The sequence below is a fragment of the Monodelphis domestica genome, chromosome 5, assembly GCF_027887165.1.
Source record: "Monodelphis domestica isolate mMonDom1 chromosome 5, mMonDom1.pri, whole genome shotgun sequence".
Lineage (NCBI taxonomy): Eukaryota > Metazoa > Chordata > Mammalia > Didelphimorphia > Didelphidae > Monodelphis > Monodelphis domestica.
The window spans coordinates 81,715,768-81,743,607 of NC_077231.1; the positions used below are offsets into that span (position 1 = coordinate 81,715,768).

General features: G+C 35.2%; 1 long non-coding RNA gene and 1 other non-coding gene across 5 annotated transcripts in view; both read left to right on the plus strand.

The window, feature by feature from the left end:
- Positions 1 to 27,840, plus strand: part of LOC103093064 (uncharacterized) — a 135,848-nt gene that overhangs the window by 45,234 nt on the left and 62,774 nt on the right. For all 4 annotated transcript variants that reach the window (XR_008912119.1, XR_008912118.1, XR_008912117.1 and 1 more), the window contains 4 exons: positions 3,136 to 3,277; positions 4,711 to 4,814; positions 5,691 to 5,816; positions 9,646 to 9,774. This is a non-coding gene — a long non-coding RNA (uncharacterized LOC103093064). The remainder of the gene's footprint in view (positions 1 to 3,135; positions 3,278 to 4,710; positions 4,815 to 5,690; positions 5,817 to 9,645; positions 9,775 to 27,840) is intronic.
- Positions 2,006 to 2,064, plus strand: MIR1251 (microRNA mir-1251). The gene has a single exon (NR_127566.1). It is a non-coding gene; the product is annotated as a microRNA mir-1251 (primary transcript).

A 27,840-nucleotide genomic window follows, 5' to 3' on the forward strand; every position in this document is an offset into this window, starting at 1 on the left:
TAATCCAAAGTCAGTATTTAATGATACCTTCTACCAATTCCTTTCTAGTTTCTTTCTAGTATATGTAAGGGTGTATATATGTATATTATGTGCATGTGTGTTCACAGACCCCAGCTTAAGAACCAAAGAGTTAGACACATTTGAAAAACTGAGTGAGCTTGACTAGTTATATGGAATTTAGAGAAAGGGAATAAGTACTTATTAAGTACCTGCCACATGCTAGGTATTGTGGTAAGTACTGGTTCTTTTGCTGAATTAACTGGAAAAGTTAGCTAATTGATTTCTTTGGTGTCATAAAAATAGAGCTTTTGAGGGTTAATTTTGCCCCCATTAAAAGTCTGTGTCTACAAAACCTAATTGATAAGTTCAAGATCGTCATCCTTATAATTTGTGAGTGGGAAGAAAAGGGCAGATTTTAGCAGAAATGATCAAATATTCAATATATTAAGTATAAAAAGTGGGAAGGTTGGTGCTCAAAATATCCTGGCTTGATTTAAATTCTTTACCCAATTTTTGTGGGTGAAAGAGAAGGGAAGGAGGTCCAAAGATTGCTAGATCTCATCTCATTCAAAGAAGGCTCTATCCTTTTGAATACTCATACATTGCTTCTAAGGTCCTTTTCTGAAAGTATTTGAGATTATCCTAAGGAGTTAGGTTTTATTCCTTCAAGGCAATTTTATCACATTCTGCCAAGACACCAATGTCGGTACATTGGCATGAATCCAAAGGTGATTAGTGCTGTATCTATTATTTAGCATGGTGTAGTGTGTTTGGGTGGATAAAGGGGAAGCCTATAATTTCATAGCTGTTAGAAGAACATTTCTGCTAAACCTCTTTTTATCCTGAAAATTGATGGAAGAATTTCAGCATTAAAGATTATGTTAGGGCATTATACAGTAACCATGTTATAATGCCCCAACAATAGTTATTAAATCTTGATTGTAAAGGATTGAGAGTTCATAAATGTTTCCTCAAAAACATTGATTACCATTTTAAATTGATTTCTTTTGGTATTTAGCTATAATTTTCAACCATTTCATTTTTTTTAAACATGACATCAGTATTGTAGGCAGTTGCTGGCCAAGGGCCACTGGGAAAAAAATGTTGATTTAAAACATCACCTTTGCTGTCACCACCATTTACTGCCACTACTTCCATCACCACTACTGCCTATAAGGGGGGGAGGGGGTTGGTGTGCATTTTATTTTAAAATGGTGTTATGCTGTAACTTTTTGTACCAATTGCCATGAAGTGAAAAGATTCTCTTTACAGATCTTTGTCCTCCCTCCCTCCCTCCTTCCCCTCCTTCTTTCATTTTGTCTTCCTCTCTCCCTCCTTCCTTCCCTTTTTCTCTCTTTTTCTTCCCTCAGGCCTCCTCTTCTTCCTTTTACTTTCTTTTTCTGATGTCTTTTATTTTTAAATCAGTAATTTGTGATTTAATTTCTAATCCAACCACCCTCCCCCACCCCTACCCAGAGCCCTCAGTACAAGAATTGAAACCTGTCATGAAAATAAAAGAATCGTTAAATGAAATAATTGGTATGTCAACTAAGTCTAACACTTTCTGCCCTTGTCCTATCCAGCTTCTCTGCCAAGAATGTTTTCTTGTTTGTTGTCCAGGACCAGCACTGGTTATTAAAATTATTTTTAATGTTCTTTGCTTTGACATAATTTTAGGTATGTTGTTCATTGTCCTACTGGTTTTATTTGCTGGTTATTCTTACTAGATTTTTACTCTGCATCAGTTCATAAAAATCTTTCCAGTTTCCTCTTACTTATAACATTTTATTGCTCAATAATATTCTCTTTAAGTCATCTTAACTATACCACTAATATTTTGGATGCCAGCTAACCTACCTCAATAAACTGGGAAGCTGTACATACCACATTTTGTATCATTATGATTCATGCTCACTAAATGTTTGGTGATTTTGTTTCCCTGGTGAAATCAGGTGGAAAAAAAACAACTTCCAACCTTCCCTCCCCCAACAGATCAGCTATGTAGACTCTAGCTGACTAAGGCGCTTCTCTTTCTAAAAAGAGCGCTTTACTTAGCCAGTGTAGACATGGCCTGGTAAATATTGGAACCACTTCCTTGACAATTTGAATTTGGAGATGTCCCATTTTTATTTTCTATAATTCACAAATACATAGGTAAACAGGGGGCAAAAGATGTCTATTTGTTTGTGAACACATGAGGTGAAAAAACTGAAATTGAGTCATGGGAAAATGATTTAATTTATCATGGCCTTGAAATTCAACACAGGAGCTGTTGCAGAAGTTAATCAAGGGAATATCAAGTCAAAGTTTTAACATGAGCTTAAATACATTTGGCAGCAAGGTTGTTCTTGGGGTTTATATCTGTCATGTCTCAGTTCATTGCTTGTCAGAGTATAACAGTGGCTATGTCATTGCTAACCAAGATGTCACAAATAGTGTGGAAAACAACCAGTTTGAAGTATTCTTTCTAGGGATTTTTTTTTTTGCTGAGAGAAGCAAAAATGGAAAGGAATTCTTTTATTTCTTGTTTCTTTCCTTACTTTTCCCTTTTCTTCTTTCTAAGCTTTTAAATTCTTTTTTATCTTCCTTTCTTCAATATTTTCTTCTTCATCCCATTGTTCGTCCTCTTGTTCTCTCCTTCCTAACTTTTCTCCATCATTTTTCTCCCTCCTTCTTTATTTTCCTTCCTTCCTCCTTTCTTTATTATTTCTTCCTTCTTCCCTCCCTTGTTCTCTTTCCCTCCCTTCTTTCCACTCGCCCTTCTTTCCACTCTCCTTCCCTTCCACCCGCCTCCCTCCCTTCCTCCTTCTCTTTCTCCCTTCCTTCCTCACTCCTTCCGTTCCTTTCTTCTTTCCTCCCTCCCTCCCTCCCTCCCTCCCTCCCTCCCTCCCTCCCTCACTCCCTCCCTCCCTCCCTCCCTTCCTTCCTTCCTTCCTTCCTTCCTTCCTTCCTTCCTTCCTTCCTTCCTTCCTTCCTTCCTTCCTTCCTTCCTTCCTTCCTTCCTTCCTTCCTTCCTTCCTTCCTTCCTTCCTTCCTTCCTTCCTTCCTTCCTTCCTTCCTTCCTTCCTTCCTTCCTTCCTTCCTTTCTTCTTTCTCTATATCTCTTTTTTTTAACACAGCTTTTTCATTTTGCAGATACTCTGGACTGATTGAACACTGTCTTGACTCTTCTATAATGACTACAGCAAGAGCAGAATGGCTTCAGGGAACACATTCAGCCAAACCCCCCCAAAAGGCTTCCCTGGGGTGAAACAAATGCCTTTGAGATTTAACTCAGGTATGTAAGGAATATGGGGGACATGACTTATTAAAGGCTTTACCTCCATGTTTAACAAGGAGAGTGGGCAGGCTACTATGGGGATTCTTGCTTTTCTGACATTTTTCATGATACAAAATAAACCTACACCTCCTAGAATATGACATCCTCTGGTTAATTGCCTTTTGGGATTTTCTACATACTTCTCTTCCTAATGCTCATTAACAAGATATAAATATAAAACACTCCATCTTTGTATTTTTTTCCAAATGAAACTCTTAAATTGTCATATTCAAGAAGACCTCAATTTTATTGATGAAATCAATAAAAGGGAAAAGAAAATGAGGGCAATTAAAGTTAGGGACTGACAACTCTTCTGGTTGGGCTGTACTGTTAGTCATTCTCATTTGTCATGGAATGTTCTCTTTATAGAGAAGGAAGAATGTCATCTCACATTTATATAGTATTGTATAGAGACAATTTGTCATAATAGGTAGAATTCTGGATAGGAAATCAGCAATTCAATCTAGTTCAGTATAAAATTTATTAAGTGCTTAATATCTGTTGAATGCTGGAGATAAAATGAGAGAAAGGAAGGCAGGAAAGAAGAAAGAGAAGAAGATCCTTCTCTGCAATGTTTATGTTCTAGTGGGAGCTGGGGGGGCATAAAACATTTATTTAAAAGACCTGGGTTCAAATGCTCTCTGATATTGGTTGTGTAACCCTGGACAAGCCATTTTTACTTCTGAGCACATTGGGTAACTCCTTAGGATTTACCTGCTCAGACATTTACTACCTGTGTGACCTTGGACAAAATATTTAACCTCACCAGTCTTACCTGTTAATGAAGGATCTGACCAGTTGACCACTGAGCTCTCTTCCTCTTCTAAGAGTCTTATAATTATGATCTTCCTATTTAAATCATCCACAAACTGCCATCTGTTTTGAAGGACACCATTCCCACACTGAGACTGCTCCTGTATGGATGAAGTCCATGTTCATATTTACAGCATTTCAAAGTTTATAGTCCTTATCTGTGTTTCACTTGGAGCACATTTGTTCAGTCCTTTCTTTTTAAAAATACATTTTTATTAATAGCTTTTGTTTTTACACCACCTACATTTCCCAGTATATCTCTCTCTTCCCCTCCAAGAGAGTCATCCCTTGTAACAGAATTAAAAAAAGAGGGGAAAAAAAGTTCAACAAACCTATTGTTCAGTTCTTCTGCTATAAATGAAAAAAATGATAAAAAAATTGTGAAAAATATATAGGCTCTCTTTTAAAATGCAAAGTATGGTATTAATAAACAGTTTGAAATAAAACAACTTTCTACAAACTCTTTATTTTTAATAGGGGTTGGTTGATCCTCCCTAAAGTAGAGTTGGACTAAGAGAAATAGTGCTAATTCTATTCACTGTCAAGCAGATTTCTTTTGCTCTTTTCTGTTTCAAAAGGTGGAATGGGTGCTTCATTAGGTGCTGGGAAAAAATCTACCAATAGGCACCAAGGATTGAATCCCCTGGAACCACATACAGTTGGCAGCAAAATTTTGTCACAGGTGAGTGGGGCCATTGATTTTTCTTCTCTTGGCTAAAACAATGTGATGGAAAACATGGTAGCTAAATTTAAACTAGAAAGCAGTTTGAATTCAAAGCCTTAGCTTCTGAGTTAGAGATCTAGGCTCTTATTTTTCAAAGAGTGAAAATATTGAGTGAAGATTCAAACATAAAAATATTCAGTTTATTGATTTTTCCCTGAAAGAGTTCTCTTAAGCACATTCATATCTTAATTTTTTAAGCTTTCAAACATATATATGTATATTAATATATTTTCCCCACAACTCCCGTGCTGTACACAGGTTATATGTTAAATGAAAAAAAATTTAATGGCTTGAAAACTGATGGAAAGGAATGGGAAAGGTATTGAAATGTCCTTAAGGAAATTAAAGATTATTTTGTCACACTGTACCATTTTATCCTTTGGGAAAAAAACACACACACACACACATTCCAAAAGTTCTGCTTACCTTTCCAGGCCTCTAGCTTTCTAATCCAAACTCTAAGAGCCAAATGCTTTTGTTGTTGTTGTTTAGTCTTTCTTTTTCCCCCCTTGAAGTTGAGTAAATATATGTATTTGTATACAGTGTGTATTCTTATTCAGTTCTTTTAGTCATATCTGAATCTTCATGACTCCATTTTGGGTTTTCTTGGCAGAAATACTAGAGAGCTTTACCATTTCATTCTCCAGCTCATTTTACAGAGGCAAACAGGATTAAATGACATATATGTATGCACACAGTTGCATATGTATAATTGAATATACATATATACATGCATACATATACCTATATATTATATATGTACATTGATTATATTGTCATTATATTATTTTATTATATTATATTATATTGTCATTTTATTTAATTTTTTATCAGATCCAGTTGAGAAAGAAAGCACATTCCCCGACAGGAAAATATAAATCATGTATGAAATCAGCTAAAGAACATTTTGGATATCATTCAGCAGATTATATTCTTTGTCTTGTTCCATTTCTCTTCAAGGTAAAGAGGTTTATTTTGACTTGGTTACTTACAGAAAAAATACATATATATATGTATATATATACATATATATATACATATATATATACACATATATATATGATAATGAGATTAGTTTCACAGTGTCATTTTTGGGTTTAGTTTTATTTTTTAAATAAGAGATAGGGATCATGAGTGGTTTAATTTTAAAAAACACACACAGAACAAGAAGTTATACACAGATCTTACATATTCTGTTCTTCTATCCTCAGTGGAGAGAATACCTAGTAGAGTTTCACTATTCCATTGGGGTTGGGAATGAGGATGGATAGAGCCAGGCCTTTTCCTGTCTCCACACAGAATGGAATGGAATGACAGATGGTACTTTTATTGGCTCCATCTTAGCTCAGACACTAGTTGTGAGACCCTGGACAAGTCACTTAACCTCTAAATTGTAGTTTTCTTTTCTACAATTATTTTGTTCAGTGCAGAGAATCAGATAAGACAAGCCAGGTCTAAATGTTAAAAAGAAATTGAATCAACAAAAACTTGCTGATATTATTTAACATGAGATGATCACAATGGATTTTCCAATGCAGAGCAAAGGGACAGCTATGAGGAAAACAGGAACACTAGCTTTATTGGGGGGGGGGGGCTAACTTAGGATGAAATGAGCATAGTTTTGTCACAAAAGCATAGAAATATCCTAATATTCTCCCCCCCTTTTCTTATTTCTCTTCTTTGCTTCTCTCTCTCTCTCTCTCTCTCTCTCTCTCTCTCTCTCTCTCTCTCTCTCTCTCTCTCTCTCTCTCTCTCTCTCTCTCTTCTCTCTCTCTCTCTCTCTCTCTCTCTCTCTCTCTCTCTCTCTCTCTCGTGCACGTGCGCGCTTTTTCTTTACCCCTCTTGCTCCTTTTCTGTCTTCTCTCCCAATCTCTCATTATTAGCTGCCTTCTTTCTCTACACTAAAATAACAAACTACTGAAAATCAAGATTCAGTTTAGAGTTCAATGTAAACCTAAAATATATATTCTAGTTAATTCATTGCTTTTACCCCAAAGATTGTATCTTTACTATGAGGAAGTTTGATTAAAAGACTTCCTACAACAGTCATTAAAAGCATGTCAAATGAAAAGGTCAAGAGCATAGGATTTAGAAATAGAGGACCTAGGTTCAAATCTCCCTTCCCTTCCTCTCCCCACAGTACCTGTGTAACTTTGGACAAGTCATTTAATTGCAATGAGCCTCAGTTTCCCCATCTGTAAAAAAATTTGGGTGGGTCCATATAATGTCAAAGGGTCTCCTTTTAACTCTCAATCTGTGAAGCTGTCACCAGAAAGCCCTTAGATGATACACTGAGGCTTTATATTTCTCCATAAGATGATGGATTGAATTTCAGTTTTTATTCCCCCTCCCCAAAAATTTTAGCCTTTATCTGTTTAATCTAGGGGCAGAGATTGTGTCCAGTTCAAGAAGATAAAAGCCAAAATGTTTTTAGAGGACATTATATCATCCATAAATTTCTGGCTGACATTACAACCACTTTGAATTACAAGGAATACAGTACACAAAATAAAATAATGATGGAAAGCACAAGTTGAATGGAGCTCTAATCCATGCAGTAAGCATCTTAGACTTTAAAGGTTTATCAGGGAATCATGACTCCCATGTTTCAGCAGAGAGGTGTAGACTATTGATGCAGAATGAAGCATGCAATGTCAGACATGAGGATTGTATTAATCTCTTTGTCCTGACCATACAACTTTGTTGCAAGGTAGAATTGTAGATATTGGAGAGCAATTTGCAAATGACAGTGATATGGGGAAAAAAATTACTCATTAGAACATTTAAAAAAGAAACTCTCCGTTAATTTGAATGACTTGAGGCAACATCGTATGAGGAATGGAGTGCTAGACTCAGGAAAATCTAAGTTCAAATACACTCTCTATTACTAACTACTTGTGTGATGTCTGGCAAAGCAAACCATAGAACTCAGTTTCCTCATTTATATACTGGAAAGTTTAGTTTCAATGACTTTCAAGCTTCCATTCAATTAAAAATCTAAGATGTTATGAAGCCAAGACTTTGGTAACACCACACATTCTGTTCTCCCTTAGCCTTCCCTAGTCTTTGAAGGAAAGCTTTTGATGTAGGACTTCCTAGTTAGATAGGGTGTACAGTGGCTAGAGCATTGGGTCTGGAGCAGGGAAAATGTGTTCAAATCCATCCTCTGTGACCCTGGGCAAATCATTGAACCTCAGTTTCCTCAATTGTAAAATAGAGATCATAATGCGATATTTGTATAACATTTACTTGTCACAGCATAGTAGTTGCTTAATAAAATTTTATATCCATCATCAGTGGTTGAGAGAAGATAGTAACATAATTTATAGTCTTCCAGTGTGAAGTACTAATAAGTGGACTTAGTTTCCCTTTTTTAAAATCAATTTTTTGGTTCATTATTAGGGGTTGCATCAGATGAATGCTAAGGTTCCTTCTAGCTCTAAGACTCTGATCTCAGTTGTATGACCCTCAGCAGATCACTTAGGCTCCTTAGTCTTCAGTTTTCTCATTTATAAAATGAGCATGTTGAATGAGATGATCTCTGAAGTCTCTCACAGCTTAAGATCCTTTACCCTCTGAATATATCTTCTAAGGTGAGACAGTGTATCTTGGTAGGCAGAGAGCTGATCTTTGGGTCAGAAAACCTGAATTCAAGTCCAGCCTCTAACACATGTATTGGCTGTATAACCCAAAGGAAGTCATTGAATTTCTCTATATCTTAAATAGCTCTCAAAGGTTCCCAGCTGCTGGTCAGCCTGGGTGTTTATTTGGTTTGATTTTATTTTTTAAAAAAGATGTGGCATGTTAGTTTTAATTTAAAAAAAAAAAACAGCATTTGGAGTAGGTCTTTAATTCCCAATGCTGATGAAATCATAGATCCTGACCTCTCCAATACCCCTAAACATTTTCTCAAATGACCCTTTTAAGGATGGAGAAAGCATCTATGTAGGAAATCATAGGTCCAATTCCAAAAAAAAAAAGAGTAGGGGAGACCTAAAGTAGTGAAGAAACAGGGCTATGTGAAGAAAGCCCTGGCAATTTGCTAAATTGATGAGTGTTTTAGGACTTTTAGGAAGGTCTCCCTCTCTCATATATCCACTCACCATTTGTTTTTTGTACTTTAAACTACAAAGCTCTTTTATCACCACAACCCTGCTATTATCCCAATTATACAGATGCGAAAACCAAGATTCTGTGAAGATAAGTGATATAACTATCTATGGTCATAGTTAGTGCCTGAGGTGGGATTCTAACTGAGAACTCTTGACTTTAAGGCTGCTATTTATTCTACCACTCCACACTACCTCCCATAACTCATCATATAAAAGCTATCCATTTATTTCTCATTCACTTAATAAAAATTTATAAAATGCCTACTATGTGCCAAGTACTACCATACTCACCTGGCTTCTATTTGTGCCACAATTTCATTTTCTTAGCATGACAGTTCTCGGTGAACACATCATGCCAATTGTTATCACTTGTCTTTGCCTAAGCATTTATTTTCATGTTTTCTACTTGCAATGGAAGTTGTAAGAAGTTAATTCCCATCAGATAATTTATGGTTAGTAAAACTCCTTGAATGCCTAAGGCAGAATCATGACATATAAACTTCTGATGAGTTTTATCCCATTACAAACATGTTAAATGAAGGACAAAAATGGTGTTGACTCACTACGGTTTTCTTTGTTTGCTTTCCTGACATTTGTATTTGTATTTGTATTTTTTTTTGCTTTCTGTCTAAATCCTTATTTTTTTTTGCATCTTTCTCTTTTCTATTGTGTTCCAGTTGACAGCTAAAGAGCAGTCTTAGAGCATGAAGGCAGCCCAGTGCCATTTTCTTGGGGCCACCAACCGAGAGTTAAGCTACCTAACATTTCGAAAACCCAGCCCATTTCACTCACAGCAGGCATGGCAGGTAAAAGCATTTCAATGGGGAAAAAATGTGTGATTCTAGTTCTTCCAATACTTGGTCTAATGTCTAGCATTTGGCAGCTAGGCAGAAGGAGGCCAGAGAAAGGGACTGGGAGAGAGGAAAGGATATTGTACCCCCAACTGATGACCATTTACTAGAGACAAATGGTCATTAATTCTTCATTTTTCTGGGCTTTCCATTTTGTGGATTATCCATGATGGAGTTCATAATTTTTAGCTGGTGTTTCCTACAATTAGAATATTGAGAGCTAGAAAAAAATTACATGGGCTAAATGGTTTAGTCCCCTTATTTTTGTAGATTAAGGATCTGGGAGGTCCAGGGAGAAGGACTAGCCTGTGGTCACAAAGGTAGTAAGTGTCAGAGGCATAATTTTATCCTAAGCCCTCTTTGTATAGATCTACTGCCCAACACTCCTATCAGGGTGGAATATTAAATACACAAGAAAATAATGGATTGCAAGTTAAATCAATTTAGGAATTAATCACACATCTTGGATTATCTCTATGCACTTACCTCCTTCTGTTAGCACAGATAGTTGAAAATCAGCTATATTCTCTTTTAAGATATACAGGGCACCATATACCCTCAAGTCAGTTTAGTTTAGTCAGTTGTTTATGAAGCAAGGCGCTGGAAATTTGCTAAGTTGATGAGTCCTTTAGGGATGTATCCCTCTCTTACCTAACATAGCAATAAAGCAAGTTGGGTTTAACCTTCTAGCTACATGTCACAAAGGGAACTAGCATACTGACTTCTAATTCCTGAGCTTCTCTGACCAAGAGAATGATGTTGAAGGAAACTTAAATAGGGGAACTGCATCTTGTACGAAGTAAAGATGGGAATTTTACTCTCTGCTTTGACATGCATGCCCAGTGGAAAGTGTTTTTCCTGCAAGTTGTCTTCTTCTTCAACCTATTGGGATAAGTGGAATTTAATTTCATTTCTTATTAGGATATAATGGCAATGATTTTAATCCCAGAGTCATTCTTGGGATATAGAATGAGTCTTCCCCTAAAATGCTTTTGATATTTTACAGAATTTCCTATTGACCAACCAGCATTTTCATGGGGTTCTTCTATACCTAAGCCACCAATTTGATTGTGAGGCACTTTAATAACTAGCATCTTATCGATAGAGGTACTACCCCAATGGTGCAGATTATGCGACTCTTACAGACCTTCTTGGACTTAGTGGTATTCTTTTCCATGTCCTTGGGCAAATCCTCTTCTGGGGAAAAGGGGACACATAATGTCCTGGCGATCTTCCTTTAGATTTCTTGGCATGACATGGGTACCAACTGAGCACACTGACTGTGGTCCATCTGGAAAGATTAATTAGTAGTATGCATTTTGGGGGAGAAAATTAAGGCATTGAAAAGCTAGGAGATCAGCTCAGACTCATAACAAAAATCCCACAATAGTCTACTTTAGAAAGAACTAAACCCCTCTCTTGAGACATAATTTAAATCCGCCATCAGCTTGAGTACAGATGTGCTGGAAGAGAGATGACAAAAGCCTCCTGGATCATCTCAAGTTCAGGCCTCTGAGGGTATAACCCAAGGGTGTCATCTTACCTTGGAGCATAATCTTCCTGGTTGTTTATTTTATTATGTAGATAAATTAACCAGACTACCAGCATTGCTCATCTTATTGGACTAGGAGGGAGCAGGTGGATAAGACACTGAATTTCAGCAGGAAAAGAGAGTATATATATTAAAAAGGGAATGAAACTCACTCACTGTTACCTCAGATGCCATTATTTCCAGTGTATGAACTCCCTCACTTGCTCGTTCCCTGCTATTCCAGACAGATATGGCCACTTCTGAGCAGACACTCGATTTAACCCTAACTCTGCAATGATTTCATATTTATCAGTGGTTACGGGGAATGTATCCATTGCTTTGATTTTCTCAAGGAAGAAATATGAAGCCATAGACATAAAACCTTTGAAAGTGACCCATTGTTTTGCTTCATAAAAATAAATGCATCATTGCTTTGTCTTTAATTTACTCATTTTTCCTTCTTTCTCATTTTTAACTTATTCTTCATATACATATGTAAATGTATGGATAGGATGTCCCAAAATTCTTAATGCTGTTTTAAGCTTTATTTTCATTGAATATCATTCTTTTCAAAACCTTATTGTGTGAATTATCCCTTTGGACCATAAGGAGAACTTTCTACCTCAAAAATGCCATCAGAGAGTGATTTAGATACCAGTAGAACAGAGACCAATATTAAATTACTTCATTTAAATTGTAACAATAAAAGGAGAGAGAATGGATTGTTTTGCATGTGGTTCTGGTTGAACAACAACAATAATAGAAATAATAATAGTAAATTAATCAGTGGACATTGATATAGTGCTTCCTGTATGCCAAGTTCTCTACTAGGCTCTGGGTATAAAGTAGAAAAAGTTCCTGTCCTCAAAGGGCTTAAATGCTAATGTACCAATAATAGAGAAAATAACAATAATATCATTGGTGAAAACACGATCACCACCACTATTGCTGTCTCAAATTCTGACTCAGATATGACCCTGAGAAAATAATTTAACTTCTCTGGGCTTTAATAAAATGAGGAGGTTGGACCCTATGGTTTTCTGAGGTCCCTTCTTTCTCTAACCCTTGTTCCTATGATATTACAATAGCAATATAATACAATGCTACAGTGGTAATAGTAGTAGTAGTCATTGTCGTTGTCATGATGATCATATTAGGTCACATTTCCATAATAGGTATGGTTTATAAAGCATTTTGTTCATAGCCATTTGAAATAGATGATTTGAGTGTTATTACCCCCATTTTACAGACAAAGAAGTTAACTTTCATAGAAGTTTAATGGTAGCCTAGAAGCATTAAATATAAAACTGAATCCCAGGCAAACTGATTCAAAATCCATTGTTCTGTCCTCTATGTCATAGTACCTCCCCAGTGAAACCTCATTTGTTTCTTCTCCAACAATCCACTTCTCCAATAATCTATTTAGCTAAATTTAGAGTGTAGCTACACCCTGGGAGGGATGAGGCATTCTGGAATTTAGAACTGAGCTTGACTTCTGTCTCTGTTGTTTGCTACTTATGTGACCATGTTCAAGTCTTTGTCCTCTCTCAGCCTCAGCTTCCTCATCTGCATAAAGAGAGCATTATATATAATGATCTCAAAGGTCCTTTCTCATTCTAAACCTATGTCTTTGTTCAGTTACCTGTATCAGTGAATTGGCAGACCCTTGAAGGAATAAAGAATTTTCTGCCTAGTATTTTCTAAGATACTATGTATAGTATCTAAGACATGTAAGAAATGGCTTCTGTCCTCAAGATCCTTCCAATCTAGTTGGGGAGATAAGATTAGTGAAATATTATGAAATATTTTGAGAAAAATCTCAATATATGATTAAAAATTTGTATAGGAAGAGGAAAAGTCTAAGGAAACTAGACTAGGCAGAAGACTTCATCAAAAAGGTAAGACATGAAGCTTTTAGGGAGGAATGGAATTTTAAATAGAGAAGAGAAGGTCTAAGCATAAAGCACTGCAACTTGATTTCTCTGGGCCTCAGTTTCTCATCTGTAAAATGAGGGGATTGGATTAGAAGATGGTCTCTAATACCTACTCCTGTTTAATCTTCTTTTGGCCATCATATTTCTATCAGGGAAGATGCAAATTGCACAGTATTCTTACAGACCTATGATGAATACACACGTTGCACTTATATGGTCATCCTGTCTATTAGAGTCTGAAAACATACATCATGCTTTCATGTCCTTTTGATATCTCATTTAGTGGCTTTTGGAGAAAAAGGCAAACTTGAAAATTGTATTCTTGGATTATGAGGTGAGAATTTAGAGCTGCATGGTACCTGAAGGGCCATCTATTATAAAACTCTGAAACCCCCCTTCCCAGCCTTTAGATGAAGAAATAAAAGAAAAATGAGGTTGAGTCAGTTGCCCAAACCCTCATGAATATTAAATAGTAAATGTAGTCTGACATTTGTAAACTATAGCCTAACAAATAAAGTAGACTTCAATGTTAATTGAGCTCCAATATTCAATGGACCTTGAGCTATACAGAACACTCACTGCCTTAAGGATTAGATTCTTTTAAGAAAATCCTATTTAGATAAAATTTTAACTTCCTGGTCAAGTGGCTATTGAGTTTTCTTTGAAGTCAATGGAAGACTAAAATAATGACCACCATCATAATGGGAAACCCTTAGGAGTTCTTCTAGTTTATGTATGCTTTTTATTCCAGGGAAATATCTTATTTTAAACTTCAATCAAACCAAGTCTAGTTTTTAGTTAAATAAACAAGTCTTTATTTATTCCATTAATCCAGCATTCTTTACAATACCTGCTGTATCGTTTTCATGGCAGTTCTTTAAGAATACATGTGGGTATTCCTATGAAAATACAGAAAAGAAATCCTTTTTTTTTTTTTTGGCAGATGGTCTTTAAGAATTTCTGGAGGCAAAAAAACTCATCCACCTCCAGCCAACCTGGTATTGAGTCTTTAAAAGTTATCTAAGCTCCTTAGAAAATAGACATATGTCCATTAGCCTTATACAATAAGTGTTTCCAAATTCACTAGTATTTCTCTGATAAAATAGTTTGGATTTTTTTTTTTAACTCAAGACCATGGTACAACGAAGCATCAAAGGAGATGGTTAGTAGAGGATCACATTTTTAATCTTTAATAAGTTCTAAATAAAAATGACCCAGAAACTCTCTAAACTCTGTCACTAACAATGAGAATTGCCAGTGTTCATCTCTGTGCCTGCCTAACAGCATTGAATGTGTTGATAACAATATTCCATTTTCCATTTTGAGTTTTTTTTTTACTTTACTGAAGTCTCCGACCTACTTTATATCCCATTTCCCCCCTCTATCTTTAGTTTCATTATCTCTGACCCATGCCTGAAAATGAGCGAAGTTATAGCAAGAACCCTTATTTTTCCTTCTAAATTATGGTTAGCTTCAGAGCCAGGAAGAAGACGTAGATTCAGGTTCTGCCTCTGACACATACCAGCTCTGTGCTCCAGGATGTGACTTAACTTTTCAGTGGCCTACTGAACCTTCTAAGTCTATAACCAGTAAGAGATCACTGAGGATAAAAAATTACTTAAAGAGTCTCAGCTAGTGGAAATAATAATGAGTCACAGGGCCTGAGTTTGTGTCTTGGCTCTGATGCTTACTACCTATCTGACCCTGGGTAAGTCATCTAACATCCCTCTTCCTCAGTTTCCTCATCTATAAAATAATGATGTTGAGATTAATTGGACTGTTAGGCCTCTCATAAATCTAAATTTATCCAGTGATCTTTGGCATCTGCATTACCAGCAAAAGGTCATGTTGGATTTCTTTCTCTGGAATGAAAAAAGGGGGAAAAAATTCCAAAAAAAATAGCATTTGCTAATCTAAGGCACTTATACTTGTTTTTACCCTCTTTTAGATACCTATCTTTGACATCAGATTTCTATTTATTTATAGGCTGGCTATCAGAACAAAGGAGATTAGCTATTTATTTAGGTCTATTGCTGTATCAAAGTTTATTCATCCAAACTTAAAGCTGAAAGGTATCTCCTTGGCTTACTTAGGGTGATTGAAGGAGGCCATGACAAAGGACATGATAGAGGGTGGATTATCTGGCTGAAAGCTTTGGTCACCCCTGTTAAAAACTCATCTTATTTTAATCTTCGCGGTATGTTCAAATTCATTTCACGTTTTTATCCCCCCCCCCCCTTCCTGTAATGGCTTACGGGATCCATTAATTGGAAAATACCCAGTTCCTTTTCTCTCTCAGGGGTTTACACTTTAAAATAGGTGAAATTTAGTTATTAGTGAAGTGCAAATTGTCTTGAGAGTGGTGAAGAAGAAGCAATGTAACAATTTCCCTTAAGGCTTGAATAGACCCATTAGGAAAAATATTAATACTTAATAGCTCTTATTATTTTGTTCCCATCATCAAAACTACATGTCATAAAGGTACTGTTTTATAATTCTTAAGTAATCGGTAAGTAACTGAGAGTCCCTCAAATGGTCAACAGCCTGTGAAGACTTTGGTCCTTGGGAAAAGTTTAAGCACAAAGAGACAGGAACTGGTTAATGTCTTATCAAGCTTATCCATTGAGTTTGTCAGTCCACAGATCTGACAACTCAGTTTACTCCAAGTGATAACTGTGATAACACTTTGTTTTTTTTGGTACTGAATGATCCAAGCTTCCTTCTATGAATTACAAATGATTGTTTTCTTACAAACTACAAATATCAATGTTGACAGTCACATTGACATTAAGTTTTTCCATTCTAATACACCTTCCACTAGAATATGTGTACTTACAGGTAACACAGAAGACATTGATGAGGAGAAACTCATTTATATGGGACACATGTTTTCATTTTGTCCTTTCTAAAGACTGAGCACCTTTTTTAAGGGGTTTCAGTTCATGTCTATAATTTCTCCTGCTATTATAATATTTAATATTCTATATTAGCTTCTAATTACAGAATTTTTACTATAGGCAAATAAAATCTACATTTTTAGAGATAGTAGAAGAGGGCATAAGACTTCCCTGTTTTATATACACGTATATATACACACATACTTATATATTTTGTTATCATGCAAAACATACTTCCTCATTGGTATTGTTGTAAGACTACATGCATATGCAACCAAAACCCCAAAATAAAACCTTACTTACTCTGATGTGAAAGATGTAAGCTTTGATCTGCATCCATCTGACTCCAATAGTTCTTCCTCTGCAGATGGACAGCATTCTTCATCATGTCTTTCAGAATTGTTCTAGACCATTGCATTGCTGAGAGTAGCCATGCTTTCACAGTGGATCATCATAGAATATTGCTGTTACTGTGTGCAATGTTCTCCTACTTCTGCTTATTTTACTCTGCATCAGTACAAGCAGATCTTTCCAGCTTTTTCTGAAATTGTCTTGCTTATCATTTCTTAGAGCACACTAATATTCCATCACCAACATATGCCACAATTTGTTCAACCATTCCCTATTATATTTTAAAATCAGTTGTTAATAATTCTTTATACATGGTTAGTGAAGGGTTCTCAACCTCTGATTGTTGTTCTAAGGGATCTCTTGGGACAGAGATTTTCTCCATATATGCAAGTGTATTAGTTCCTAATTTGTAATCTTTTAGCAAGAGTTTAGGTATTTTTGTTTGTTTGTTTCACAATTTTTCTTTCCTGAATGATTAGGAAGCTGAAACTCAAAACAAGTTATTAAATAATTAACAGTGCCTGTGCAGTTAATAACAAAGCCATGAATCAAGTCAGGATTCTTTCCACTGTGGCATGAAACTTCTTTTATAACATAAATTTATATAATATAATAATATAATATATTATTTACATAAAACTAATTCATTCCAAAAATAATCTATGCCATTCTCCTTGGAGAATGGTTAGAAGTCTCATTCTCTTTATTTTTTTGTTCACAATATTTTAAGGAACTCTCTAAGATTGACACAATATCATTCCTGGTTTGGAAATGAGCAATGTGGGCCTCCTTACCTCCTGGGATTTCAGTGATAACTTCAAAATGATTCCCTTCAAATGCTGACATGTTGAAAAAATAGTCCTGGCTTATGGAGCATTCTTTTTTGTTCCTCATTCAAATCTTGGAAGGTGTAGGCAGAGATATGTTAATTTATTCCAAGGAAGCTTTAAGACAAGACAAATATTTGGACATGGATCAATTCTTCCTCTTTCTTGGATCCTGGAATGAGAAAGCATAAAATGTAGAAAACATCAAACCATTGGCTACATTGACTTGGGTGTATGCAATAAACAATCTGATGTGTTCCTAAGAAGTTTATTCTTTACATAAAAATTTATCTGAGATAAGAAACCTCATTCTCATTTCTCCACTCATTTGCTTTTTAACTGCATTAGTCCTTTAATTGCTTGGGGTTATCACTTGCATTCTGGTGTAGAAGATAATCAAGATAAGCCTTGGGGAGGGAAGAATTACAAATCCATTTATGAGGACTCCATTGTCAGTGCCCAACAGCTCTCAAATTTTCTCTAGATTATATCTTTATTCAAATAACACTCTGTGCCTTAAGCATAATGCATAATATCAGGTAGATGTTAAATAAATGTTTTTCATAGATTTTAATAATGATAATTGCTCATTTTTTAAAAAAAATAATGTTTTATGGTTAGAAGAATACCCAAGATACAGTATCTCTTCTGATCCTCATGAAAACCTATGAACAAGAAACTGTAGCTCAGAGAGATTAAGAGATTCTTCAGGGTGACATAATCAATTAAAAGAGTTTATTAAACATTTACTATATACCAGGCACTCAGTGCTAGTGACACAGAAAAAGTACCCGAAATGGGATATGAACCTAGTTCTTTCTCATTCCAAGTCTAGCATTCTATATGTTAGGCTTCCTTAAGTCATAACCACAATTCATAGTCTATTTAAAAGATTGATGGGAAGATTCCTTTTTATTGATTTCCATGGAAATCACCCTTATGAACATGTCATTTCCAATTTATACATTGCTTTTATCCATGAGAAAGGAGGGTAATGGATTGGATGTGTTCTAAAGGACTAGTAATACCAATGGTTGCACGGTGTTGGCAAATTCCTGGGACTCTTGTTTCTATGGCACAGATAGTGAGCCCAGGCAACTCTCCCTCTCATACTGTCCTCTCGGTCCATTCTGAGAGACTATTTTAACAGAGTCCTCCAGTACTCCACTAAATTCGGATGAGATCCAAGATGCAAGGACCTAATGTTAAAATTCACTCTATCTTGAAGTTCCAGGCAAACCGTATTTACTTATCTGAGGCAGGCAGGTCACAGTGCTGTACAGGTAAAGGAGCGAGTGTATAGAGATCTGCCTTTGATCTCCTTGAACTTTATTACCGACACAAGCTTGCAACTACCAGGGCCTGCACTCAGAACTTGCCACTTAGTTACTCTTTGTGTTAATTCAATTGTATATTTAGTTTAGGGTTTTGTTTTTTGTTTTGTTTTTTTGTTTTATTTTATTTTATTTATTTGTTTGTTTATTTATCTATTTATTTTTGGTTCACTCATCTCACAATGACAGAAGACTTGTGGTGTTAGGGATGGCTTGGAAGAGCAGGGATTTTCTGTACTTTTCTGCAAGAGAAGCCCTTCCTGAGAGTGCCAATTGGTGCAATGTTATATTTGTGAGGGAGAGGGGAAGACAGGTTAATGAAGGAAGGGATGGAGTGGAGCAGGAGGATGTTCAATTAATATTGCAACAGTGGAATGGTGGCAGAGAAAAAGAACAATGAATTTAAGGGAGGAAGATTTGTGTTCAAGATCTGACTTTACCACTTATGAACTGCTTTAATATGATTTCATTTTCCACATCTGTAGAATGGAGATGATGATACTTGAACAACCTGTAGGTTGTTGCAAAGTGCAGAGGTAACTATGTAATTGTCAGCTATGAATCCACAGGAGAGACAGAAGTTTAATGGATGGAATGCCTGGTCCTAGATCCAGGGTTCAATTCCTGGTGACTGCCACATATTTATTAATTTTACAATTAGGAACAAAGGATGTTATCTCTTTAATCTTCAGCTTTTGCATCTTTAAAATGGAATAAATAATAATGGTAGTGCCTCCCTTTCAGGGCTGTTGTAAGGTTCAGATAAACTCATATAGGTATTGTGACAAGGACTTTTTGAACTATGAAGAGCTATAAAAGTATCAATTGTTTGTAAGCCATTCAAGGAAAGGAAGATATGCTCCATCAGCATTTGTAACTATGCAAGGCCTTGGATTACAAAATTTCAGAGTTAAAAATGTATCTTAGAAAACACCTAGTTAATTTTACAAATAAGGATTATTGATTTATGGTTAAAAAACGATATTAGAGGTGATCAAGTCTAATTTCTTCACTTTACATTAAAAGAAACTAAGGTTGAGAGAGATTGAGTGACTTGCCCAAGATCATAGATCTAACAAATGTTTGAGGTGGGATTTAATGTCTTCCTAACTTTAAATATGATGCCCTGGCCATTTAGTCACCAGGGTCACCCAGATAGTAAGTGGCTGAGGTACAACTTCCAGTGAAATCCTTTGGCTCCAAATTCAGGGCATCCCCAACTATCACACCTTGCTCACTGACATATTTAGAGCCCTTGGTGTTGACAGCAAAGACCTTCACTTTTTTCACTGTTGATGTTTTAATAGCAATAACTTTTCTTTTTCTCACATCATGGTATGAATGAAATTGGGAATCCAATTCATTATAAAATATAATTCATAATAAATAAGTATAATAATGTAAATTATAAATTATTGTAATAAAGTAACTTATGTAAATTATTATAACATCTAATTTCACTGTTACTAATGAGAAAATAACTTTTCGAGGGAATGAAAATGGGTAGATATAGGTATTGCATATACAGTAATTAGATTACTCAAATTACCTTGTGCTTGATTTTATTCCTTTTGACTTCCATTAAATGGCTAGTTATTGAACTTGGAGGTAACTAGATTTGTTGGTTCTTTTTAGTTTAGTAGTTGCCGCTCCAAGAAACCCTACCTAATTGCATCAGTGATCAGAATTACATTTTTAGTTAAGAAAGCAATTGAGTTTATGAACTATTAAATACTTGCTCTATATTGAGCATCATACTTCATAACCTCAAATGCAAAAGAGGTTCTCAACCTCAGGGAGGTTGAGAACATTTCTATCAGCAGTCAAGCAGTTAATAGGTACCTACCTGTCTGTGTGTACCAGAGACTATGGTAGGGACTGGGCATATCAAGACAAAAATGAAACTTTCCCTCTTTTGAACTTCAAAATCTTGTGATTTGTGAGAGACTTCTTAAATTTTGTAATCCAAATGAATGAATCAGTTAATCCAATCAATTGATGCTTATTCAAGGAGCAAACAGGATGACGAAGGGTCTTGAGTTCATGATGTACGAAGATCATGTAAAACAGGGATGTTTTTAAACATGTATATGTCTATGTGTGTATTTTGGATCTCACTGGCAGTCTGGTGAAGCTTTTGATTCCTTTTCTCAAATTTATACTTTTAAATTTAAGTGGAATAAAATACCTAAGGTTACAAAGGAAGCCAATACTATTAAATGCAGTTATCAAAATTTATGTTTAAAAGGAGTTCTTGGATACCAGATTAAGAAATGAGTTAAAGGGAATGGGGATTTAAACTTGGAAAAGAGTGGATATGATAACTGTGGACAGCCAATCTACATGAAAGATACTGTTATCGAAGATGGATTTGATTTGTTCATTTGGATTCCAACAGGCAGAAGTAGCATTCATAGGTAGGAGTGCAAAGACTCAAAGTGAGAGCAAATTTCTTTATAATTGGGGCTTTCCAAGAGTGGAATGGGCTAACTTGGGAGGCAGTATATTCCCCTTTATTGCTGGAGATCTTCAATAAAGTCTGAATAAGTCCTCTCTCTTTTAGTGAATTATAAAAGGATTCTTTTTTAGCTAGGAGTTGGAGATGATGGTCTTTGGTGTTCCTTCCAATCGTAGATTCACAGACATATTATTCCAAATGTGTCTAGGCTAAATCTAATGTCAATAAAAAGGAGGCATTTTGTTTTTCACTTTTTGTTTGTATTTTTAAAAATTCTATTTAATTGATTAAGAAGATTTGTCCATGGTTACATGATTCATGTACTTTCCCTCCCCTTTGTATTTTTAAAGTAAAGTTTAGAGTTTAATTTAAAATAAGTTTATTAGTTTCTTTAATTTGTATAATGAATACAAATAATTTCCTTTATGATTGAGCATTCAGGAAATATTCACTTTTCTAAAGGCAATTCTCTTGGTGCGCACACTGGTATAGACACACCTATGTCTGTGATCTGGTGATTTTGACAAATATTTGTTAAGCCCGTACTTTGTGTTAGGCACTAAGAATTCAGAGGAAAAAAATTAAAATCATCACTACCTTCAAAGAGATTTTGTTCTACAGTAGAGGGAAAGTAATGAGAGACAGTATGTATGTATGTGAGTCACTGTAAAATATACCCAGACTAAAGGAAAGCCATGATAATATAGAAGCTTGTATGCCTTCTGTAATCATCTCACTTTCTCTGAGGATCGATTCTTACAGTCTTGTGAGTATTATTAAACTTGGTGATGTGACTGGTGAATGATAAAGGGAAAAATTAAACCTTCCCAAGGTTTGACTTAAGTGGTAATCAGCGAGAAACTCTATCATGATTCCATCAAGAATTCTTTCTTTGTGCAAGGATTTTTGTTTTTATTTTCTGGAGTGATGACCCTTGGGGATTAGCCTGTCTCCATCCATTTTTCTTTCTAGCATTTGAAATGACAGGTTATTCTAATGCCCAAATATTAATTTCTGTGGCCTATCCCTATATTTCATCTGCCAACTTGCCATGCGTTTTCAGGATTTCCATTATTTTATGCTGAACCACTGGCAAGCTAAATTTCTCTAACGGGCTTCGATTCATTGCATTAAATGCCTGTACAGCCCTGGAAGATTTATTGATTTTTTTTTTCCTTAGCCAAGTGACAAATACTATTTTTGAGACTATAATAGAGATTGATTGCGATTTTGTGGAACACAGCAAGAGCTGATCTCAGTAAGACAACCTTGGGGCATACAAAAATGGGTGAAAGGGAAGAGAGAAAAATCATTTGAATTAATAAAGAAGTTAATGAATTCATGTGCTTCTGATGAAGTTAAAGAAGCATTTTTTTTTCATAGCTGATAAAAGCTACTGGAGATTCCTAATTACCATATACAATAAATACTTTTTGAAGGCTTTAGTTGACTTTTTGGAACCATTGTAAAAGAAACTAGTTAGTTTTCAAAGCTCAGAATCTAAGAGATACCAGCCAAGGATACATGAATATATCTGAGAGTAGCACTTTTGGTGAAAACAATTTTTTTCAGTTAAATTAGAACAGTAGCTGATGATGACAGCCTGAAATCAAATGCAAAATGTTAAGTAGTCTAGAGGGATCAGTCTACCTTTGCAATATTAATTGATTCACATACAGCATAATAATAAATGGAGTTGTTTCTTTGTCTTTTCTATTTTCATTCTTCCTTGGCATTTATTTTCATGAATAAGATTTCTTATTATGCCCAGTGTGATTGTGTTTTATAACATTTGCCATACTCACTAGTAGCTTTTAGTCCAGGAAATATGGAAAGAAGGAACCCTGGGAGGGCTTTAAGTATATAAAAAGGGGAGTTGTTGGGCTCCCTGAGAACAAGACAAAAAAAAAATTAATGTAAGTTGAAATATAAAGGTTTTCAATCAGCTGTATTATATTACCTCAGGCAGTATTTTTCTTTTGTCTGGTTAAATGCATTCAAATCAGTTCTTTAAAACTATTATTATATGCCAGGTATGTTGGGCTTGTATACAAAGCTAAAAAATTAAACAGTTCCTGCCTTCAGGAACCTTACATTCTACTGAAAAAGGGGACTCTTTTTTTTTTTATTTGGTCATTTTCAAACATTATTCATTAGAAACAAAGATCATTTTCTTTTCCTCCCATTAGCGATGCGGGATTCCTCTGGGTATCACATGTGTCCTTGTTCTGAGCTCATTTCCATGTTATTGGTTTTTGCATTAGGGTGTTCATTCAGAGTTTTTCCTCAATCATATCTCCTCCATCCCCGTAGTCAAGCCGTTGCCTTTCCTAGGTGTTTTTACTCCCACCATTTGTCCTCTGCTTGTGGATAGTGTTTTTTAGATCCCTGCAGATTGTTCAGGGATAATGCATTGACACTAATGGCAAAGTCCATTACGTTCGATTGTACCACAGTGTATCAGTCTTTGTGTACAGTGTTCTCCTGGTTCTGCTCTTGACCTGGAATCTATAGACCCACAAAGCAACCTGTGCATAGTTGTTGGGGGTTTTGTTGTTGTTGTTGTTTTGTAGGGGGATCTCTGTGAACTTGGGTAGGGGAAAATGAAGTATTTCAATCTAATTTGCTTTCTTTTTGGTCTTGTGAATTTAATTTCATTCTTTGGGAAAAAAGAAATAAAAACTCTATTTTCAGGAGCTTTTAGGCTTCACAAGGTAACCTAAGGGGACAATGGCATACAAAGATAAAAGAACAAGAAAAAAAATTAAGAACTCCTGTATTAGAGTAATATAATATGCCCACAAAACAGCCTTTTGAATCCCATCTCCCACACTTTCTAGTTGCATGATGCCATTCAGACCCTCAGTTTGCTCATCCGTAAAATGGGAATAATAAGAAGCCCTGCCTCAAAGGGCTATTGTGAAACTGAAATGTGACAATGTACATCACCTTCGGTGCTACAGCAATGCCAAGATTGGTTGCAATAATGGGGATGGTGCCATTGATAAGAACTGAGGCTAGAGAAAAAGATCATTAGGCAAAATTAAGATCAAACTGACCTGGGAAAAAGCTTGTGCCTTCAAGAGCTGAAAAAACTTTGGCCTGGTTCATTTAGATTGCAGGCAAATTGAAATGATTAACTTTAGTTGAATGCGACATATCTGTGCTTATTTCCCTTAGAGTACAACTGGACTTACAAGTCTATTGGGATAGGGACTAGACAAATGATTTCATGAGCAGAGAGAACTCCTAGATAAAGAAATGGCTGTAGGCTATTAGTTTCTCTGTAGCTTACAAACTTACTGGATTCCTTACATAGAGTCAAACTCAGATAAAAACCATACATGATGCAGGTTAGCTGTAGAATATATTGTTATCTATATCATCTTTGTATTGATTTTGTTAAGCATTTTAATCTGGTAAATATTGTAACTGGGAGAATTGTGGTCCACAGGTTTGACAGCCTCAGGCCCAGAGCTTTGACTGGTTAGGTAACTTGCCTAGAGTTATATAGCCATTGTGGATCAGAAGGAAAATGTGAAACTAGGTTTGCTGGGCTTCAAGAGTTCCTTTCCTTCTATTCACTTGTAATATTGTCATTTTGAGAGGGAGAAACAGACAGAGAGGCAGAGAGATAGAGGACAGAGATTAAACTCATATTATTTTCTCCCTTGTATAGTTTTCTATGTATATGTACATGTATAGGGGTGTTCATGTGTATAAATGATAGATAAATAGGCAGAGAGAGAAATAGCTAGGCAAACAGCAAAAAAAAAAAAGTAGAAAGATAGTGAGACATTGAGAAATAAATAGAAACCGACGAGAAAGAGAGAAAATTGATGAATAGATGGGATGGAAAAATGATAGATGGATGAGTCAATAAATGATGATTTTGGACAAATCCATTGAACCCTGATATTATTAATTAATTAAGTATATATGAACTCAGAGACATAGAGCATTATGTCAAAGAGGAAGAAGTTTCTGGAGATAACAGTATTATTGCTTGGCACGTCTGTATTTTCAAAGATGGGAGAAGTATCAGGAAAGGTGCTCTGACTTTTAAGGATTGTGAAGTAATCAAATAAAAAAATGGAAGACCTGATAAAAATAATTTATATACTTCTATATGTGGAGTGAGGGATTCTAAAGTTTACATGCTACTTTCCAAACATGATCTCCTTTGAATCTCACAACCCCCAGGAGTTTAAATGATTTTCCTTCGGTCCTATAAGTAGTAAGTCTCAGAGGTGGTACTTGAACCTAGATCCTATGGCTTCAAAGCCAATGCTCTTTCCACTCCTGTACTACAAATCATGAAGGGCTATTTTCAGTGATCTGTAAATATCTGGCAGGCCCTTAATATGTTATTCAAGCACTTTCTTTGCATTGCTGAATCCTGGTGCTTAAAAGTAGTTACTTTTAAAGTATTGTATTGCTAAATAAAATTATATTTATATTTTTTCCACCTCCTCAAAATGTAAATAAAAGCATAGCTCCTTGTTCTTAAAATCCAAGCAATTAAGAAGAATACAATTCACAGCCTTACCCAGTGATTGGCAAAGTGAGAAATAAAAATGGAAAAAGAAACTCTAAGTAAACATCCTCTTGATTTGATAAAATTTCCCCTGAAAATGATGGGTTTTCTTTTGCTCTATAGGAGAGGAGAGGTAGTAGGAGTCTGAAGTTGTAGGTATAATGCTGTGCTTGTAGTCAGAAATTTCTTTACTCACTTTATAAATCTGGGCTAGCCATTTAAATTCTCTGAAATGGAAGCAAGGCATAGAAACTGAGATTTGTATTAGTGGAGGGCAGTCACATCAAAATTCCTCCACTTTTATGAAATCACATGTCCATCTAATATATCCCTGTTTGTTTTTTTAAAAAAAAGAAAGTAAGTTCTTTTTTAAATGTGTAAATCAACTTTAATGACAATTATCTATAAAATGAATTGGAAATGAATGTAAAAGTGACAGAGGAATGATACATTATATTCATATACATACATATATAAATATACATAGAGAGAACATAAATGTAATATTTAAATGCAAATTTGTGAATGACCTTCATCCGAATTTTACAAACTAATTGAAGACCATTTAAGAAGAAACAAAAGTCTGAAACTGAATTTTTATAGGTTATCAGTCTTCAGTTTTCTTGGGAACAGTTATCTGTATTAAAAACAAACCTGGGTGAAGTTGCCTATTCAATGGAGAATTATCTAACTGACCATAAAGAGATATCAACTTTGTTTTATGCAATGGATAACATTTTAGTATATTCACTTAAAAGTTGGGAAAGTACATTCTAAAATGATGAATGGACACGTAGCTCTCATAAACTGTTCTTGGAAGAGCTAGGGCTCCTTTGTTCTCTGGAAATATTAACAATCATTGAGTTAATCAGAAAGACAATGTAATGCAAGAGTCTAAAAGCTGAACTTTGAGCTAAATAGACCTGAATCCAAATACCACTGGAAACACATAATGACTGTGATTCCAGGCAAGTTATCTGATCTAGGAATATAATGCTCTAAGAACCTTCTAAGTCTAGAAGGTACGGGTGATATTGATAAAAAGAGGTCGTTCACCTGATATTTCCCTATATCAAAAGAATCATAGGTCCATTCTCCATTTGCTTTGGTAATATAAGTAGGTTAGTGAGATTTCAATAACTGATCTGTGATTGATCTGAGTAATTTTAAAGCTATTTTAAAACTGTAGATACTGAGAAGTAATAAATAATGAAAAGGGAAACACATTTTTCTCTCCCCCCCCCACTTTCAGACGCTATATTACTTCATGAATCATTTAGCTTTATAGAGATTATTTGACATGTTCAGAAAGTTCAAGATCCCCTCTTTAATTTCTATTACAAAGATAAACTTTCATTGAAAATTTATTTGTTCAAATTATACATTCTTATAGACTCTGGAAGGTTGTATTTTAATATGAATTTCTTACAACACTAAACAAAATAAATAGTCATTTTCCTTTTTATTTTGACTTTTAAAAATATTTTAATATCTTCCTTGGAACCAATTAATCAGTCAATAAGCTTTTATTAATCATCAGCTAGGTACCTATTAATCACTAGAGAAGCAGAGATGAAAACTAAAACAGTCCTTTGGGATCTTAAATACAATCAGGATTTACAATAAAATGTATAAGACATAAAGTGCTGCAGTAGAGTAGATCTCTTTTTAAAAATGTTCCTTTATTGTTGTTGTTCAGTCTTGTCCAACTCATCGTTTTCTTGGAAGAGGTACTAGAGTAGTTTACCATTTCTTTCTCCAGTTGACATTATAGATGAGGAAACTGAGGCAAAAAGGGTTAAGTGACTTGCCCAGAGTCATACAACTAGCAAGTATTTGAGGTCAGATTTAAATCCAGATCTTCTTGATTCTAGGATAAGCACTCTTTATATATTAAGCCATTCTCCATTTGGTAGAACTTATATTCCTAAGGTGTAGTTTTAAACTTTGTTTCTAAATGATTTAAAGTTTTTCCTAATCATTTCAGAGACCTAACTGTCATTAGTCGCCACTGAATAGTTAAAAAATAAAAACAAATAGCAACAACAACAACAATAACAACAAACCCAAGATCATAGGTTTGGAGGAGTCATTAGACTTTAGTCAATTTAAGTCAAATTATAAGAAATATCATGTGTCAAGTGATTTCATT